This window comes from Schistocerca nitens, chromosome 9 (genome assembly GCF_023898315.1).
Source record: "Schistocerca nitens isolate TAMUIC-IGC-003100 chromosome 9, iqSchNite1.1, whole genome shotgun sequence".
NCBI classification, from domain to species: Eukaryota; Metazoa; Arthropoda; class Insecta; order Orthoptera; family Acrididae; genus Schistocerca; species Schistocerca nitens.
This window is the reverse complement of record NC_064622.1, coordinates 50370515-50390888: the sequence shown is the minus strand read 5'-3', so window position 1 is coordinate 50390888 and position 20374 is coordinate 50370515.

The following is a 20374-nucleotide window of genomic DNA, read 5'->3' as shown; positions in this document are numbered from 1 at the left end:
TAATTTGGTTGTCCATACCCGTTTTGGCCTCTACCGTTACTACCATTTTGCGATTGTTCTTGTCGCTTGCTACCACCCCCACCATTTCTATGGTTGTGGTTCTGTGCACTACTGTTTCTGTCGTGATTACATCCCGACCCATTATTCCGCAAATGGTCGCACGCCGATTTTACATCTTCCTGTATTAAATCTATGGAATCTAGGACCGACAGGAAGTTTTCCATGTCGCTTTCTGGTACATGTATTAACTTCTCCTTGATCTGAATTGGTAAATGGGATTTGAGTAGTCTTATTATGTCTCTCGGTGATATAGGCTCGTCCCAGTAGCGTGTTTTGTTTATATATTTTTCAAAGTACCGCCTCAAATTCCCAAGACGGGGTGAGTACGGTTCGGGATTATATACCTCTTTTCTTAGTCGCTCTTGTATACACGGCGACCAATATTTCGATAAAAATGCCCTTTCAAACTGTTCGTATGTCTTGCAGCTGTCTGCTACTTCTGTAGCCCACAGTGCTGCGTCACCTTGAATGTACGACATTACGTATTGTATTTTCTGTGTTTCGTTCCATACACTGGGTAAGATATTTTTAAAGCTTTTTATAAATACCACTGGGTGTACTGATTTCCTTTCAGTAGTAAATGTTTGAAATTGTCTATTTTTAATTAAACTTTCTTCCACTAATATTTTTGAACTACATGGGTTCGCTGCTGGGACATATGCTGTGTGCTCCGAACCGGAGCTACAGCTCTTCGCATTATCGACTACAGATTCCCCATTGTTGTATCGCATATAAGTTTGTGCGTTGCCAAAACCATGGGCTGTTGGCGACAGAGGTTCCTGTTCCACTTGTTTCCTGCTTTGTGCTAAACCCTTCTCCAGATCGGATATCCGTTTGTTAACATTCACTTGCCACCGCGGAATATCCTCACTGAGTATTTGTTTAATGGTTTGCACATCGTTCTGTACCTGACTATTTACGGCGGTACTGAACGATTCTGAATCTCTATTTGCTATTGCTGCTTCTACTTTAGAATTAATATTCGTGTCAATCTCAGTCTCCTTCACTTCTAGCCATGAGTTAAATTCTGTTTCAATTTTATTTGCCTGTTCATTCCACTTCTGCTCTACAAGCTGTGTGGAATCTATTTCTAGCTTTTCTACTCTGTTGGCTAAGACACCTATTTCATCTACCATGTTAGTGTTTGCTACTTGCAGGTGGGTGACCTGTTCAGTCAGCTCCTGCACGGCCTTAGGTATCGACTCGTAATTCTTTTTCATATCTGCTATCTCTTTTTTCATATTTTCTAACGATTGCACAAGTTGCTGGTCCCGCTCGGCTTGCTGGCGATCTCGCTCGGCTTGCTGGGCAAGTAAATTTTCTGCTAGCTTACGATCTCGCTCAGCTTGCCGGCGATCTCGCTCAACTTGCTGTTGCGCAAATTTTGCCTGGTAATCTAGCACACGCTCTAATATAGTCTGAATTGAATACCCACCAGGCAGATTACCACTCTCTGGTTCCTGCTTTTCTGGTGGTGGTACAATTTCTTTATCTACATCAACTTGATGACTAGTGGGCGGTAGCACTACTTCCTGTGGCCCTGCCCCCACATTTTCGCCAGTTATATCTTCAAAGAGAGTACTAGTACTACTTGAGGCACCCTGTTCCACATTTCCTTCACTAGCTAATTGTTGTTCTTCAGTATCCATATTGCTTGGACGTTGACTACGCAACTTAACCATATTCCTAAATTGCTTACTAAAACACAAAATCTAACAGTTTTTCCCCTTGCACACAAAATACATCACTTTATATACACTACACTGCACACTAAAAATTACTATCTACATCAACTTTGTCCTGTCACAAATACTAACATCAAACTACGTACAGTATGCACACCACTAGCGATATGAGATTACTTCACTGGAGCTCAACTTCTACAAACAGGACAACTACACTGTAGTCTTACCTTTAGTTTCTATTATCTCGGGGTCCGGCTGCCCCCGGATTACGTAGTCGTTAGAGCTTCTCAGTACAATCAGGATCGTCTTCTCAAACTCGCTTGCAGTAGTACGTTTTGTCATGTAAGAGTGTTTGAACATTCATTAATACATAGCATAGATCATGATATACATACATTTAACACTAAATACATATACATATACACCTACATAACAATAGACACTGAAAGAAAATACATAAAATTTTATAATTGTGGCCACTGCAAATTCGGGCCCCGCGTTTTTGGGCGCCAGTTTCGCGTCTCTCTGGAAAAAAAAAAAAAAACTATATCTGTTGCCGACTGCCCTTTCGTTAATTGTTGCTTTTATAAAAATTGTTTTTGCTCCTTCTGGTTTATTTAATTATTTTTAATTATTATTAACGTAACAACGCATATATGGAAAGAGTGACGTGAAATTCTTTTAACAATGCTGTGCTTTTAATTGCTTTATCATCGTTACCTTTTTTAGCAAAATAAAATGATGGAAGTATTATTGTTCTGAATCTGGCCTACAATTTAAAGAACGATTTTTTAGTAACTGCAACTCATGCTAAGTATCAATATATCTTTCCTACTTCGTAATTATTCAAAGTTGAAATTAATGTCCTATGATCACTGATGTTACAGTTCGTACGATCGTTCACAAATACAAGTCTGCAGTGGATTTTATTTCTTACTAAAATGCTATTTCATACCACGGCTAGCCCAAGAACATGAGACTCTCATTAAAGAAAATTACATATTCACTATAAAATTTAGCCAGATCAGAACGGAGCACAGCAAGTTTCCTATCAGATTCTTTAGGTACATAAAATTATTTGCACTGAAAATTATATCCTATCAGCAGCCCGCGTCAACCTGCAACACATCATAAAATCTGCTGATCTTCACTGCCAACCTGGGAGCTAAAAGAAATAATATTATTTTTTACTATTATTTTACCGCTTCCTTGCGGTATACTCGACTATATTGTAAGTCGTTTAAATACGCCGCGGCAGCGGCTCTTCTTTCTCCACACAGCTCAGCTCCACAGATAATATTTTTATATGGCTGAAAAATATCTTAACAGGATGGGATAATAGGCAGGCACACTTTAACATTTAAGTAATACAAGTTTTCATTTAAACAACTCTATTTAAACATTTAAATATCTTAATAATTACAGACCTGTGTACATTCACGCGCAATGGCGTCCAATTCACAATCTCGACAAAAGAATGCTACCTTCGCGCTCTCTACGACAACAACAGGAGATCTTTCTCTCACAGCTTTCAGATTAAGAAGACAAAGACATTGCTTTACATCATGCCTTATATACAAATTCATTTGGTGATCTTTGTACAACATTTATCTTCTGTGTCGGTCTTATTACTCGCCGACACAGACGTTCTCCAAAATAAAAAATAAAGAAAATAATACATAATTTTACATAATGACACAATATGACACCTCTAATATTTTAATTATTACATAATATATTGTCTTTGTTTATTACAAGACGTTACAAACTACTTAAACCTAACTAACCTAAGGATAGCACACAACACCCAGTCATCACGAGGCAGAGAAAATCCATGACCCCGCCGGGAATCGAACCCGGGAACCCGGGCGTGGGAAGCGAAGGTAAGGCGGTACCGGGTTGAGATTCATTGAGAGAGTCCTTAGAAAATGTAGTCCATCAACAAAGGAGGTGGCTTACAAAACACTCGTTTGACCTATACTTGAGTATTGCTCATCAGTGTGGGATGCGTACCAGATCGGGTTGACGGAGGAGATAGAGAAGATCCAAAGAAGTGCGGCGCGTTTCGTCACAGGGTTATTTGGTAACCGTGATAGCGTTACGGAGATGTTTAACAAACTCAAGTGGCAGACTGCAAGAGAGGCGCTCTGCATCGCGGTGTAGCTCGCTCGCCAGGTTTCGAGAGGGTGCGTTTCTGGATGAGGTATCGAATATATTGCTTTCCCCTACTTATACCTCCCGAGGAGATCACGAATGGAAAATTAGAGAGATTAGAGCGCGCACGGAGGTTTTCAGAGAGTCGTTCTTCCCGCGAACCATACGCGAATGGAACAGGAAAGGGAGGTAATGACAGTGGCACGTAAAGTGCCCTCCGCCACACACCGTTGGGTGGCTTGCGGAGTATAAATGTAGATGTAGATGTAGATTTCTCCGAGTTACTGTGTTCATGATTTATGTATAGGTCTGTATAGCCTGTAACTCAGTAACATGTTTTCATGCATACCGTTCCTCCACCTATTGACCACATGTTCAAAGATTAAAGTGTGGGAAAGAAACCTACATGATCTCTACTAATCTTTTCAACTTAATATATGTATAGTAAGAAAAGTGGATTATGCATCTGCACATCTTGAGCAAGGTCGCATTTTCGAATTCTTGTTCTTTTACTCTGTTTACGTTCCATGTACTGGTAAATAAATGTGTGTGTAATCTTCTTTCTTTTTTCTTCGTGTGGTACAAGATCGTCGTAGTAAGGGTATAGAGATGCGAGGCAGGCGAACAGAATGTCTGCTGCGCTAAGTTAATGGTCTAGCATGGAAGTCGAATCAGTGTCAGGGCATAGGCTAATTAACAAGCAAAAAGTTCTGGATGAAGTTATTTCTTTTCCACAAAAAATGTGCTTATCACGTTCAGATAACATCGCATGCAAGTCGTACCAGGGTCAGATTTACTGAAAGTGAATTGAAGTCACGACTATATTAAGTAGCACATCACTCTTCCGTTGTACAGACAACTAAATTTGATAGATTCCCAGATATTTCCAGAACAAAACTCTCACCCTCTAGCGGATTGTGCGCTGGTATGAAACTTTCTAGTAAATTAAAACTGTGTACCGGATCGAGAATCTAACGCAGGACCTTATTATTTCACGGGCAAGCACTCTACCATCTGAGTACCTGTCTTCACAGCAATAACCTTTCTTCCAAGGGTGCTATTCCTGAAGGTTCTGTGAAGGTGGGAGATTAGGAAGAAAAAGTTCAAGGACGGGTCGTCGTTCGTGCAGGGGCAGGTCAGTCAGTTGGACGTCGGCGACGGAATGGAGAGGACGTGTGCTTACCGTCCCGCCGGTCCAGTGGCGTGCGCGAACTTGTTTACTTCCCACGAAGGTGGTTACCGGCGCTGCCGGCAAGCTCCAGTTCAGGCAGTCAGATGGACACATGTAGGCCTTGGCCAGAGGACCACATGTAGTCGGCTGGAGAAGAGTGTGGACAGCGGTTGTGATGGGCGGACGCTCAGAGCGCTAGAGGGGAAATGCCGACCGCTGGAGGGTTCAAAAATGGCTCTGAGCACTATGGGACTTAACATCTGTGGTCATCAGTCCCCTAGAACTTAGAACTACTTAAACCTAACTAACCTAAGGACATCACACACATCCATGCCCGAGGCAGGATTCGAACTTGCGCCCGTAGCAGTCGCGCGGTTCCGGACTGAGCGCCTAGAACCACTCGGCCCGCTGGAGGGGAAGTGCCCCTCTAAACTGAGGCCTGCGCTCACATTTTGTGTAAATGTTAAGCGGGGCCCGTCCACGACCACACTTGCATGGTGACCATTCAAAAAGATCTATTGTCACCTCTGCTTTCGTTGGTACCTAAAAAGAATTCCGCCGAAAATGCAGCGATTTATTTTCGCCTGGCTTGTTAACCATTTATAACTTTCAGGGAAGCGTCATGAGTGCCGATTTTTGAGTAAAACATTTCTCTAGTTGCCATGTCAAAATTTGCTTCTTTTGCCAAAATACAGAGGAGTTTACACCGTATCATCTCACTAACATGTGCAAACACAATTGCTAGAGAATACTGAAATAGTGGTTTACTAAGTTTATTAAGAGAGAAGCTGAGGAAAGGTAAAGTCAGTAGCTTGTGAAAAAGTACATCCTCGCTACAAAAAAATAATAATAATAATAATAATAATAATACGGTATATAACGAAGTTTTAAATAATAACGATATGGTAAAACACTCTCCTCTTTAGGTGCTATCATTTACCAAAATCTCATTTCGAAATCTGAAACCGTTTATGAAATATTGGGAATGTAGATATTTCACTCTGGCTTTATAGCTGGCGCTGTCACAAATGAGCGTGCTACATCAGATCAATTTTCTGGAGATTGATGACACATAGATACCTCTACTCAAGTTTAAAGAAAAGTTCAGTATGTTAGCTGAATTACATACGCAACACATATTATGTAATATGCACCAAACCCAAAATCATAGCGACCTCTATTTTCCATTGCACACTTTTCAGAATGTCACACAGTGTCTTACTTTCTCGTAAATATCACAATAAGTAAGAAATTATGGGCATATCATCATGAACCTGACATACAAAGGTACAAGTAAAGCAAACATGATTTTGTTTTGCCGAATGTTTTCTGAAAAATCGTTTAAGAAAGACTGCACGTTGCGCGTCTCGGTTCTATCATCGCTGACCGGCTGAAAGGTGGAAAACGCTTATACTTCTCCCATTCCGAACAAACGAATGAACTAGCACAGTGTTTTGGACGAAAACTGGTCACCGGTTACGGGCCACCATTTCCTATGCGAGCTATATCCGTCATTCTCCCTTCTCTTAAGCTGTATGGCACTATTATTAGCCATGTGGCTGAGAAGTGACAGACGTTTACAATGTATCCTGCACTCAGCGGACTAAGACAGGTCAAACTCGAACTCACAAAGCAAATTCCTTCATACTTAAACACCGGCAGTCTTCCTGCAATTATCATGTACGATGGACAACCGCGCACTTGCATAGGATGTTGACAGGAGGGTTACGTCAACTCTGTTTGGAGCAGCTGACGAAGCGGCACAACATGTTCGTTCTTCTTTGGCCATCACTTACGCACGAGTGACGACGCCTACGACAGCTGGTTTTGGGATCGGGATGGGTTGCCACTGCGGAGGGAATCGACACATACGCCCGAACAGCAACTGCCACTGCAGGGAGACTGCTCCGAACACAACGAGCGAATGGATGTTGATTCCGAGTTGTACCAATCCAAGCTCTCCTCTCTGACGGCGCAGAGGAGTCGGATCTACACACACATTCTGATACTGAGACCCACGGCCAGAGGCAGCGTTCGCTTTGTAAGCACAAGAAACGCCTGACGCCTGTTTCTTGCGGACAGGTACATACGATCGTACTGATCACGGTCGTGTCGTGTCGTGGACCAAAACGCTGTGGAGGGGTCCACCGACACTGCTGTCCCTTTCGGAAATGAGAAGATGGATTCTTCGTCTCGTGGACATCCTTTTGGAGATGGAACCCTCTCTCCAGTGACTCATAGGTTGACAAACTGCAAGACGACTCTTTGGTGGGTGAATTTTCCTCTGACGGCAGGGTTGTACAGGGTTGACCAAACTCATCGGCACTGCTTACACTGACGACTGTCATTGCCTTAGAGGCCAAACGACAGTCGTATCCAGTCGCTGCTATCAACATCAACATCACCCGTGCGGGATTTCAAAAAGAAAAATGAGTGGTGAGTGGTCCTCCGCTACGTACCCTCCGACTCAGAGTTGAAATATAAAAGGTTTTGGCTGGTTACGTTGTCTAGGGGCTGGGATACGTAGCTACCGCATTACAAGCCAAATACTGCTGAGTCTACAGTATACAATATGAATATACAAATGAATTGAATGGTCGAAGGATCCTATCACTCGACAATTGCGAATTTTGAACGTAACAGAGACATTTATACATGAAAGATTGCAATTAAATAAATTCTGCAGCTACTATTTTAACGACTTTAAATTATGGATACGATAGCAGAAGTATCTTTAAGAATGCCATTTGTTACTGTTACTTGGTGTCGATGCTCCAGCAATAAAATAAAATATTTACTACTAAAAACAGTCTTGATCACGATTTATTTAACAAGGTGACCGGTTTCGACCACTACTGTGGTCATCTTCAGACCATTGAGTAGGAACCTCTTTCTGTTGGAGAATCTCCAACAGAAAGAGGTTCCTACTCAATGGTCTGAAGATGACCACAGTAGTGGTCGAAACCGGTCACCTTGTTAAATAAATCGTGATCAGGACTGTTTTTAGTAGTAATTATTTATAAGACATTGATCACTGCTGTTCCCATAATGCATTCAAAAGTAAAATAAAATATAATTTGAATAACAGGGAAATAGATTCCTACTTCACGTAATTAGTTATGAACAAGAACATAGCTCGCGAGATATTCACTTCTAAACGCATACTACGTCTTCACTGCAGAAGCCGTGGACATCTCACAAGTGCACAAGTCGGCACCATGAAATATTTCTTTCTCCCGCGACCACGTGCAAACTGATCCACTCTGCAAGTCTTTTCCGCGACTGTAGTCGCTGCTCCATGTCCAGCCTTTCCTGCGACCTTGCGTCCGTCGCGCCATACTGTCCAGGACTTTCACGTGTCCTCTCCCATACTGTCCAGAACTCCGCTGTCCTCTCCGGAAACGATGCTCCTTCCCCACTTCCATTCAGTCTCTCCACGTGTCCTTTTTGGAACGATCGCTGTGATTGGCTAGGGCGCTTCCGCCCTGTCTCCAAGCCAACGCACACTCACGGCATAATGAAACACTTTCAAAATACTGGCTTTACATTTAAATAACTTAAAATTAAATAAATATTTCTATGGCTGGACCATAAACATGCTGTAACACACATTATTAAATACATAAACAAATTAAATAAACATATATCAAAGGAATAGAACAGAAGTAAGATGGTAGCCTGATGTCTCTGTCTTTTGTAAAATACAGTAAATAATTGACGAATTTCTTCATGAATAATATATGTCACATATAAAAAAAGACATAGATGAATAAATATATTTATGAGCATGCTGCTACCGTTTTTTGTTTTTTCCCTGTAACTGTGGAGTACTTATGGCCTGACATGATCAATAGTAAGTAATCAGCCACTCTGACCTCCAATAACTCATGTACTGTTTACGTTACATGCCTGTAATTTATACCAATTTAGATTTACACTAACAGCTTTCTAAAGACACGTCGATCAACAAAATTGGATGAACCGTTTAGATTTTGGAAATTCGTTGCTGAGTGTTACTTGTATAATTTATCATCAGATACTAAACTTTAAACTAATAAAGATATTGAAAATGTAATTACACCATCATAATCGACACACAAATAATAGTAATGAATGTGTTCCTTTTTGAGGTATCATGATTCATCTGGCTACTATTAATTTCTATACGAATTGTGAAATGTTTGCCATTAAGGCTTCAGAATGTCCACTATCTTTGGCTCTCCCGGCAGGTCTCCTTCATCGACACAGCGTCACCATGGAATTCCCAGCCATGCGGTCGGCTGGACCACGTGGTCCGGCTGGACCACATGTGCGGCATCACATGGTTGCTAACGAGCCGTGGCTTGCCGAGCAGCCCGAGCAGTGGCCGCCAACAATGAACTTAAAATATTTCCAGGGTGCCACAACAGGCCCGTTACCTCACACCCGGTCTCATGCGATGTTGTAACTGCTAAGCGGCACTCATGATGCGCCCAACGTTGATGTCGTCCTACAGTAGTAGGCATATATTCTTTGTTCCCGGACATCTCTAGCTACACGACATGCGTATCTCGTGCATCGAGTAGGCATCGGTGTCGCAGCTCTTCTCGAAGAAGGTTTATAGCCACCGACGTATGTTGCCTACCGAATGGCAGGGGCATGGCGCTTTGAGTCCAAGGGATACAGTTTGTCAGTGATTATGCACCGTCGGGGACCAGTAAGAGGCATGAACGCTTACTAAGGCACGATACATGATAAGGTGATTTTAATTGTACTCAGTCTCCCAAGGACCAAAATCCTCACCATTCACCAAGCTCAGCACTTGGCACTCAGTTTCGTAGCCACTTGGGACATAATCTATGCTCATAGATAAAAAAAATGAAAAGTAAAAAAAAAAACACAATTTAAATAGCCAGTAGAGCACTGGCCAGCGAAACGCAGAGGTCCTGAGTCAGTATGTTGGTCTGTACACAGTTTTAATGTACCACTAAGTTTTCCAGATTTTGCTTTTTTGCTTGAAAAAGTGCACCCAGCCCAAAAGTGCTCTGGCCTATTCATGAATAAATAATCTTTTGCGCAGCTACTATCGAGTTCTGAATAACTACTAAGTGCCCCAGTGTTCTACAAACAACATTTCTTGAGACACACAAAACACTAAATGATGTTTTACCTATTAACCACTTCACACTGATAATGGTGACAAGAATTTGGTTACCAATCAAACAAAACAGTGAGAACACTGATTATGTATGCAATGTAGCTGACTAACAATGCGTAGTATTGCTCATACTTGTAGGGAACTGCACTTAGAGTAACAGGAAAACAAAACCCAGAGACATGACTTCAGATAAAGTAAACTGTGGAGTCAGTTACTAAGAGTAACTTATCCCACACATAATTACATAACATAATTGAGCCCTACATTATTAAATTGTTGTGATAAGAAGACTGGAAATTACAAAAGAAAGTGAATGGCAGTCCCTGTGTAGGAAGAAAAGACTTTACCCCACAGAAACCTAAGTTCGCAAAACTGTGGAAGAAGAAGAATTGTAGGCATATTAAGAATAAGGCTGAACGATGGCAATTTATCAAGTCACGCATTAAACCTTAGACATTAAGATCCCCCTATTTTGAGTGTGGACATTAAACCATTTCCAGTGTTCATCTTCTCCTATTTGCTGGTCCTGTGTTAACAATGACGAAAGCAGATATAATGCAGAATCTGATGAAGGAAATTGTAACTTTCCCTGCGTTCATAAATGCTCCATCAGATCACGAGCAGTATCAAATAGCTAGACATAAAATTCTTCAAAACATGTTGTTGCTATATGTAATGCAGACGGGCATAGATAGCATACATAGGTATTGCAAAGGTAGTGAATGAGAAAACGTTGCAACAGTTGGAACTGACGCTGCTACTAAAAGGTATGTTATCAGATCTATGATTATCCTACAGCTTTCATTAATCTCCAGTTTTTGTGTATGCAGACTGAAGCTGCAAATGAAAATTTGTACAAAGGCCGGAATTCGAACCCGTGTTTCCTGCTCACTAGACTGATGCGCTAACCACTACGCCACTCTTGTGCAGTGGCTTTGCAGAACCGCACTGACAACCTTAGTAAGCATCCTCTCTGAGTCCAAATTTCCCATGTTTGAGACATAACCACGTACTTTCATTTGATTACAGCACATATGCCTGGTTTTCAGGCAGGTTTTCCCACTTCGTTGGATAGCGACGTGCTATTCCAAGACAGTAGGAGAGCCACTGCAATGCTGTTCGAGTTTGGAGGGAATACCAAGAGGTTTGAGAGAGAATAATCTGTATTGAGTAGCGTAGCGTGCAGTATTCATTCCTCGCTTCAGTCTTGATGTATAAGGTGTCCCAATATATATTGAAACTGGCATAGACATGCGTAATCAAATACAGAGATATTATAAAAGGCAGTAGGCAACGCCAATATAAGACAGCAAGGGACTAACCCAGTTGTTAAATCGGTTACTACTGCTACAATGGCAGGCTATCAGGATTTAAGTGACTTGGAACGTGCTGTTATAGATGGTGCACGAGCGATGGGAGACAGTGCCTCCGAGGTAGCGATAATGTGGGGATTTTCCCATACGACCATTTCAGAGTGTACCATGAATACCTGGAATACGGTAAAACATCAAATCTCCGAGATCACTGCGACGTGACAGAACGGGACCAACGACGACTGAAGAGAATCTTTTGAAACGTCCCCTTAGAAAAATTATAAATGACTGTGCTTAAACTGACACACAATATCTTTAGAGCAACACAATCTGACTTTCTATAATCCCTACAAAAGAATGGCCCTGACTAACATTAAACTATACCTTTCACAAATCACTTACCTCACAAAAATCTTCGTTACTCGAACTACTGCAACACAGCGAGCGCCACTACTGCCAGCTCAATAAAAGATTCAAACTACTGAAGGCACTAACTACTGAGAGACATAGTTAGCAAATGAAAGATTTTGATATAGAATAAACAAGGTATTTACCTTAATAGTGTTCAAAAGTCATAATATATAGCAGTTCATGACATCCAGTCTTACAAATTTACTGTCTCTGATGGACACACGTCCAGATCATCCGCACTCAAAACTCCGCCATTTATCTCCCCACTTCCACCACTGCTGGCGGCTCACCTCCAACTGCGCAACGCTACGCGCTGTTAACAGCCAACTGCCCAACACTACAACAGCCAACAACAACGCAAACCAGCCACAGATTGCACACAGCACAGCCAGTGATTTTCATACAGAGCCCTACGTGGCGTTACCAATATAAAACGTAATCAGCCTACTTACATAGCCCCCATGCTCCCGACAAAAAATTTTACAAATTGTTTTGGGCCAAATACACACACTTATTGATACAATGTTGGTCAAAAGCTAAAATTTTCTCACAGTCCACTAAAAGACAGTGCTGATCATTCATCACAGTAAAATTGCAGTTTTTTTTTCCTCAAAGTCTGAGCAGTCAAAGAAAGTGCACACAGAAGTAGTGAACTTCCATGCAGTCTTGAAGAAGTAGTGTTGTCCTTCCAACAGAAAGACAGTGCTGACTCTTGACATGCAGACAGGTAATGGGCCACAACAGAGCAAACCCACAGCAGAATCAGTCGAGGTTTTGAAGAATATTGGTAGGTAGGACGTCACAGAGTAGACCCACTGTAGTCCTGGTAGAGATTATGGTATTGGTGGGCCACCAGAGGTGCAGACCCACTGCAGTCCTTGTAGAAATAATGGTATTGGTGGGCCATCAAAGATGCAGACCCACTGTAGTCCTTGTAGAGACGGCCAGCAGCCATCTGTTGCAACTGTGCAGGTGCCCAATCACCATCGAAGAGTCTTGTGGAAAATATAGCAAGTCCATAAACCACCACTTGTGCACTCACAAAGTTTTTGGAATTGCCCTTAGAACCAGCAATGCTGTTAATCAGTCCCTTGCTGAATTAATAACACATGTGCAAACACTAACAGTCCCAATTTGTCACATATTGTGCATATACTATGACCAACAGAAATGTGTTCAGTGAAATGAATGCTTACAGGTTACTTAATCTGATGAACTGGTGTCCATTACAATTTTATAACATGAGAATACAATTACAAAGATATAGAAAACATCATTAAAAACATAATAATACAGATAACATTTGTAGTAATACAGGCTTTACAAAAGAATAGAAATAAACATATACATCAGTGTTACAGGAATTATGACATAAGTAAATACATAAAAGATCAGAATAGCTTTCGAACATAATGTCTAAACACCTTTGCAAAGTAAATAACATATTATAAATGCAAATTATATTTGAGGATAACAGTATTCCTCATCATAGTGAATGTAGCTGAGTATTAGAAAAATTCTACAACATAAGTCTTATCAGATAAACACATAAAGACAGGAAGAATGCAAATACGCAAGGGTACACAAACACATAGCGGAATAATACAAACGGAAAGGACAGGGTTTCTTTTACTGCAGTATTTTGCAAACAAAACTTTCTTTACTTCTTGGAGATCTCCCTTCATTCATCATTATTCCCAATCTACACCTGCTTTCTGTATTCTATTCATATTTCTTTCAAAATAATTATTTCTCAGTGTACAAAACTCATTTTGGCCCAAATATTTTTCATATAACTTCTCAATGCATTCTTTCCCTATTCTCCATAGTTAGTTTCTTGTATAGTCTACCCCCTCTTAAGCTAACTTAAATCTACTGAGCTCAGATGCTAAACTAAGGAACGAGGCAATGCAGCAGCACAAAACAATTAATACAAACAGCAATGACAAAAAATGCAAATTGGCAAAGCAAGCAGCAATATATGTAAATTAGCAAAGCAAATTCAATATAACAACTAATTTAAGGCAATGTGCAGCAAACAAGAAAAATAAATCAGTAGTAAAACTGGCTTAACAGAGTAATACAAAGTGAAATTTAGTAGCACTATGCCTGGCAAACAGCAAAAGCAAATGCTATAACTTATATCTGAACATGACAAAGCTCAAGCAGAAAAAATATTACAGTAAAGATGGCCATGTCTAATACCTACATCATTTCTTAACACTAGAGTGATGCATCACGAGAACTTATCCTAGCAGACAAGTTGCCAAATCGAAAAAAAATTATTTGTGCAATTCCTGTGAAGGGAAATGTCTATTTGTGTTCCCTCATTTTCTTGGAAGTAGATCATAAAATTATTATTTACTGGATCTGTAGGCATAAAATAACTATATTACTACATCTATTAAATTTTATATTAACCAATGCTGCAGTGGAGCTAGAAACTAAATATTAAACGAAATGAGCAAATATATACAAAGCAATGTGTGAAACGTCATTCACTAGGCAAATGGTGTCTCCAAAGGCAGTAAAAAATCTCTCAACTAGAAAGACAATAGATGTAAAAATGGTTCTAATCATTTCATTAGGCAATTTAGTAAATTTCATAAATTAAGAGCTCCACAGCGTAATCATATGTTTTCAAGTTTGTGCGTGTCGTATTTGCGATGCTTTCTACTAAGAAATGTCAATAACTAGGGTAATGGCCTCTTTTTTTCTCCACCTGTGCCTCTGAAAGGCACACACTAATGGCTTTTTTCCAGGGGACTGTTGCGCAGCTGGGTGCTTACAGTGCATTACATCAAGGTGACCTACCTTCCTTACCGAAATATTTACGACATCAGTTTCTGCTACAGTGAGTTTGATAGAAAATAAAATTTCACAGGTCGAAATATTTGCGTTACAAATCTGTAGAAACCAAATCTTGTAAATATAACAGTGTCCAAAAAAATTTCGCCGGCATTGTGATACATTCACGCAAATACACACATTTCATAACTCTTAAAGTACGATTCTTGGTTTCCAACATCCATTTTCACAAACCAGTGTTCCTAACCACTACTCATTATTCCTTACCTTATTACACATATACATATTCATCGACACTTCTTCAATATTTCACCATAATAAATACATATCGTGATAAACATTCCTCAACAGCATAATACACATCGTCGTCATAATAATAACATCATAACACCTCAGTCAAATCTCAAAAACGTCGTAGATTTCTGCAATAATTTCAAAACACAAAAAAAATTCTCTGCTCATTTAAGTAGTGTCATCTACCTCAAACGTACTTTAAAAATCATGATCCCATACCAAATATATCATTCAAAGCACTCATAGTATCACAATCGTTCTGAAGAAAATATGAACAGTTCACAAAGTACACACACAATACAATTTCATAAGTGTGAAGTTATCCAACTGTGTAATTACGTAAACATCTGTCACTGATGTAGTAAAAAAATGTTTGTTTCTCTGTTAAATAATCAGATAGCTGTGTAATTCTGTGTTAGAGAAATATGGTACCGATGTGTAAAGTTGTATAAGCAAATACCATATTAGCTATGGCTCCTTGTGCTTGCCAAACACATGGTACACAAAGTAAGCGTGTACCCCCTGAGGATTAATGTAATTATACCCTCAGGTGTTACAGATTACAGCAATGGAATGAAATGTATCACGGACAACTTTTTTATTCTTTTGAGCTTTTCCTCATTACAGAGGTTTATCTCCAACATAATAATTTACTTGGAAATTACAATACAAACAATAAACGTTCTTAAACTATATTCTCAAAATATTCCTCCAGGTATTTCGATCTTGTGTGTCTTCTTCCTCTGCGCCCATTCTCCTCATTGTGTGCTGTACATTTTGGAGCCAGGTGGTCATAGGTCGTCCTCTTCTTCTTCTCCCCTCCAGTTCCCACTCCAGTATCAATTTTGGTATTCTGGTTTTCTCCATTCGTCGTACATGCCCATACCACTGTAATTTCTTCCTATTGTAATTTAAAAATCTTTAAAAATAAATGTTTTAAGTACAAAATTAATCACTCAAATACGTGAACTGCCGCTCTAAATTGTGCGTCTTGTTGTAACATAATCTCTGTCATTACTTGAGAGTAAAAAATGTGCCAAGTGTCGTAGTTATCGTCGTCCATAAGCAAAGTTCTGAGGAAGTCAATGTACTTACCTCATCATAAACAAAAGTGAAATGCTATGTGTATAGATATCGTAGTAATTATGTACATTACCGTGATCAAGAAAGTACTGTAAGTTAATGTATTGTTGTGCTACAGAAGAGACGGTCTCATTGTAGCAATACCACAAAAGTTACTACTAAAACATGTTTTACTTTCCAGAATAATACAGAAAACTGTGCAGATATAAAACAGATACACCGCAAAAGCAACAATATGAATTGTGTCACACATTAGTAGCGTCGTGATATAATCGTGTAGCTGTCAAAGAAACCAAGGGCTAAGTCATCTTTAATCCCACAGAAAGTACATCAAATAAAGAATGTCTTTTCAAGTAAACCAAAATTTTGCATTAAAATCTGATTAGCAGTACTGGTAAATGTTCTACGTATGTGACTCTTATAGTCGTTACGTGATCGTGCAACTAACAAGCAAGAATGTACACACACAGTAACACTGTGTTCTCTGTTCACTATAACAATGCATTTATAATTACTTGTCTAAATAAGTTCCCTAGGTTCTTGACTGGACAGTTAACTTTAAAACATAGTTGCATATTAACAGTTTCTAAGTCTGACAAAGCATACTACTAACGTGAAGTGAAAAGTTTTATGGCAAAGACAAAGTTAAAAAGCAGATTGTCTTTCAATAAACGGTTTTACATGTGATTTTGGTGTAAACCTTTACTCTTTCTAGTACGCAGAGGTTCAACTTCAATGCAATTATCATGTGGTATACGTCGGATTCTGTAAGGTCCACTGCAAACTAGAAAGCATTTGTGACTCAAGTGTTTCTTCTTGCCAGCCGAAGTGACTGTGTGGTTCTAGACGCTGCAGTCTGGAACCGCGAGACCGCTACGGTCGCGGGTTCGAATGTGTGTGATGTCCTTAGTTTAGTTTGGTTTAACTAGTTCTAAGTTCTAGGGGACTAATGACCTCAGAAGTTGAGTCCCATAGTGCTCAGAGCCATTTGAACCATTTTTTTCTTTTGTTTCTTCTCATGTGACAGTGAATGAGCTTTAATGAGAACTTTCTGACCAATATATAATTTCTTTGCATTTGCTTTACCGTATAGTTTTCTCCTTTTGTCTGCTGCAGATTTTATATTTTTAATAGCCAAATCAATTATGTCTTTGTGTCGAAGTTTACGTGTATTCGGGAAAGGTAGAAGCTCTCTGATTCTGTTCGGTGGTTCTTCATTCTTCAGTACAAGAATAGGTGGTAAAGCAGTGGAGTCATGAGGCATTTCATTCAGCACGTTTTGAAATAAGTGTAAATATCTGTCCCAATGCTGATGCTTTCTGTGACAATAAAGTCTGCAAAGCTCATTGATTTCTTTCATAATCCGTTCAGACGGGTTACAATGTGGTGAGTACAATGAAATAAAAATAGGTTTGATTTTATGATTCCGAAGCATGCGTGACCAAACAGCAGATCTGAATTGCGGTCCGTTATCTGAAATGACTTTACTAACGTGTCTAACTTCACGTAAGAAATTTTTAACAAAGGCGTTGGATACGTACCGTCCAGTGGCTTTACGTAACGGTGTGAAAGAAACAAATTTTGAAGTAAGTTCAACAGCGACTAGAACGTACGAAAATCCATTCGATGTTCTGACAAAGGGTCCCAAGAGATCAACAGCAGCAAATTCTTTTAATTTAGAAGGAATGATAGGAAACAACGGAGCACGATGTGAGATAGTAGATGGTTTAGACTTTTGACAAAGTTTACAAATACACAAGACTCTTCGAATTCTCTTTTCCATATTGTTAAAGTAACAAGTCGTTCGAAGAATATGATAACATTTTCGTGGACCAAAATGTGCGTAGCTGAAATGAATGTACCAAATGAGCTTATTAACAAAATCGTCAGGAATACAAAGTACCCATAGCTTGTCATCAACAGTGAAGCGTTTGAAGAGTATGTTGTTTCTAACCAGATAATAATGCCGAATCTGAGTGTGTGTCTTTTCATGCCTTTTACTTTTGATGTCTTTCCAAATCGGATCTTTATCTTGTTCATGAGCAATGTCCTTTAAAGATGTGGTGATGAAGTTTTCAAAGGCGACTTTCTGAATATAAAGAATACTGAAATTTTTCGTCAGGTTGCCTTCTGTGTTACTTTTCTCAAGCCCAGCCGGTGCGCGTGGCAGTGCGTCCGCAACAATGTTCTCTTTGCCGGGAATGTAGACTATTGTGAAGTGGAATTCTTGCAGAAACAATGCCCAACGTTTCAACCTGTCATGATTTCATTTAGAAGACAGAAGAAATTGTAATGCTCGATGATCACTGTATACTTTTACGTGCTTACCAGAAAGAAAGAAACGGAATTTGTTAAATACTCAAACGAAAGCTAAAGCTTCTAATTTAGTATGGTTCAAATGGCTCTGAGCACTATGGGACTCAACTGCTGTGGTTATCAGTCCCCTAGAACTTAGAACTACTTAAACCTAACTAACCTAAGGACATCACACACATCCATGCCCGAGGCAGGATTCGAACCTGCGACCGTAGCAGTCCCACGGTTCCGGACTGCGCGCCTAGAACCGCGAGACCACCGCGGCCGGCTTCTAATTTAGTAACGGAATAATTTTTTTTTTTTCAGATTTTGTTAGCACTCGGTTAGCAAAAGCAATGGTTTTATGAACAGTAGTGTCATTTTCTATGGATTCTTGAAATAAATGGGCACCAAGACTGACTTTAGAAGAATCCGTGCTAAGGCAGAAATCTTGTGACAGATCTGGATGAGCTAGTATTGGCGCATTAAGTAGCGCCTCTTTCAAAGAATTGAAATCCAACTGTGCTTGTTCGTCCCAGTTCCAAATAGTATTTTTTCCAGTGAGAGAGCGAAGTTTTGGTGTAACTAGAATTTGCATATTCAGAAAACGACGGTAAAAATTTATGAGACCTAGAAAACTGCGGAGTTGTTTTTTTGTGGATGGAACTGGAACGGCTCTGATTACTTCTAACTTTTCAGGATCCGGCTGCGTGCCTTCAGAAGAAATAATATGTTTCATAAACTTCACGTTTGTCCTATCGAATTCAGACTTTTCCAAGTTAACTGTAATTCCAGATTCTGCAAAAATACGTAACAAACTGTTGAGGATGCGATTATGTTGTTCCCATGAAGCTTCTGCTATTAGAATATCGTCCAAATATAAAGTGATGTGACGATTTAAGAACTCAGATAATATGTACTTTAGCCCACTAATGAATGCTGCCAAAGAAATGTTCAAACCAAAAGGAAGTTTCCGAAATTGATAACAAAGACCGAAACAAAGAAATGCTGTGTATTTTCTGCATTCTGGATGAAGTTCTATCTGATAAAAGCTGGATCTGAGGTCAATAGAAGACAACACTTTTACACCATTAAAATTTTGAAGAAGTTCTTCCATCGTTTGCGGCCTGTCTGTTTCAGGAATGCTGATAATATTGATTTGTCTCGAATCTAAGACAAGCCTGATCGATCCATTTTTCTTCTCAACAACATGAAATGGTTTGTTGTATGAGCTTACTGCAGGCTCAATAATGCCCTCGTCAAGCATAGATTGTATTTCTGTTCTAACACGGTCCCTATAATGTGCTGGAATTACGTATGGTCTAACACAAAATTTAGTATGCTCACGAACACGAAATTGGAATTGAAATCCCTTGATTGTTCCTGTGGAATGTGCTTGTAAAATCTCACAAAGGTCCTACCTATCAGTGTCATTACAGTTCTCAATAGTTTGAATTTTATTCTGAATTAAGTCATTAGTATCAAATACGCCGTCGATATCATCCCTGTCAGTACTTGCACAGTGATTGTTAGTGTCTAGTTCCGTCGAAAATTCCGAACTTTTGTCTAACAGAAGGTAAAGCCGATTAATTTCCTCGTCATGGTTTGAGAGCCAATCTTCAAATTGCAAAGCTATTGATTTACCTTCTTTCTCTAAACCTATTTCAGCATCGTGAAAGTTTAAGATTGCTTTGTATTCATTCAGAAAGTCTACTCCCAATATAATTTCCGTCGACAATAATGGAACAATAAGAAAGTTCATAGAGAAGCTGTGGCTTTGACAAAAGAATTCTAAGTTGGTTCACTGGCGTGCATCTACACTTTTTCCAACGATTTCACCTTGTAATTTAATCTTACGTAACGGAAGTGTGGGGCAATCGTTCGATTTGTTGCATTTGCTAAAGGCTGTCTCACTAATTACTGACATGGGACTGCCAGAGTCAAGTACTGCCGTAAATTTTAC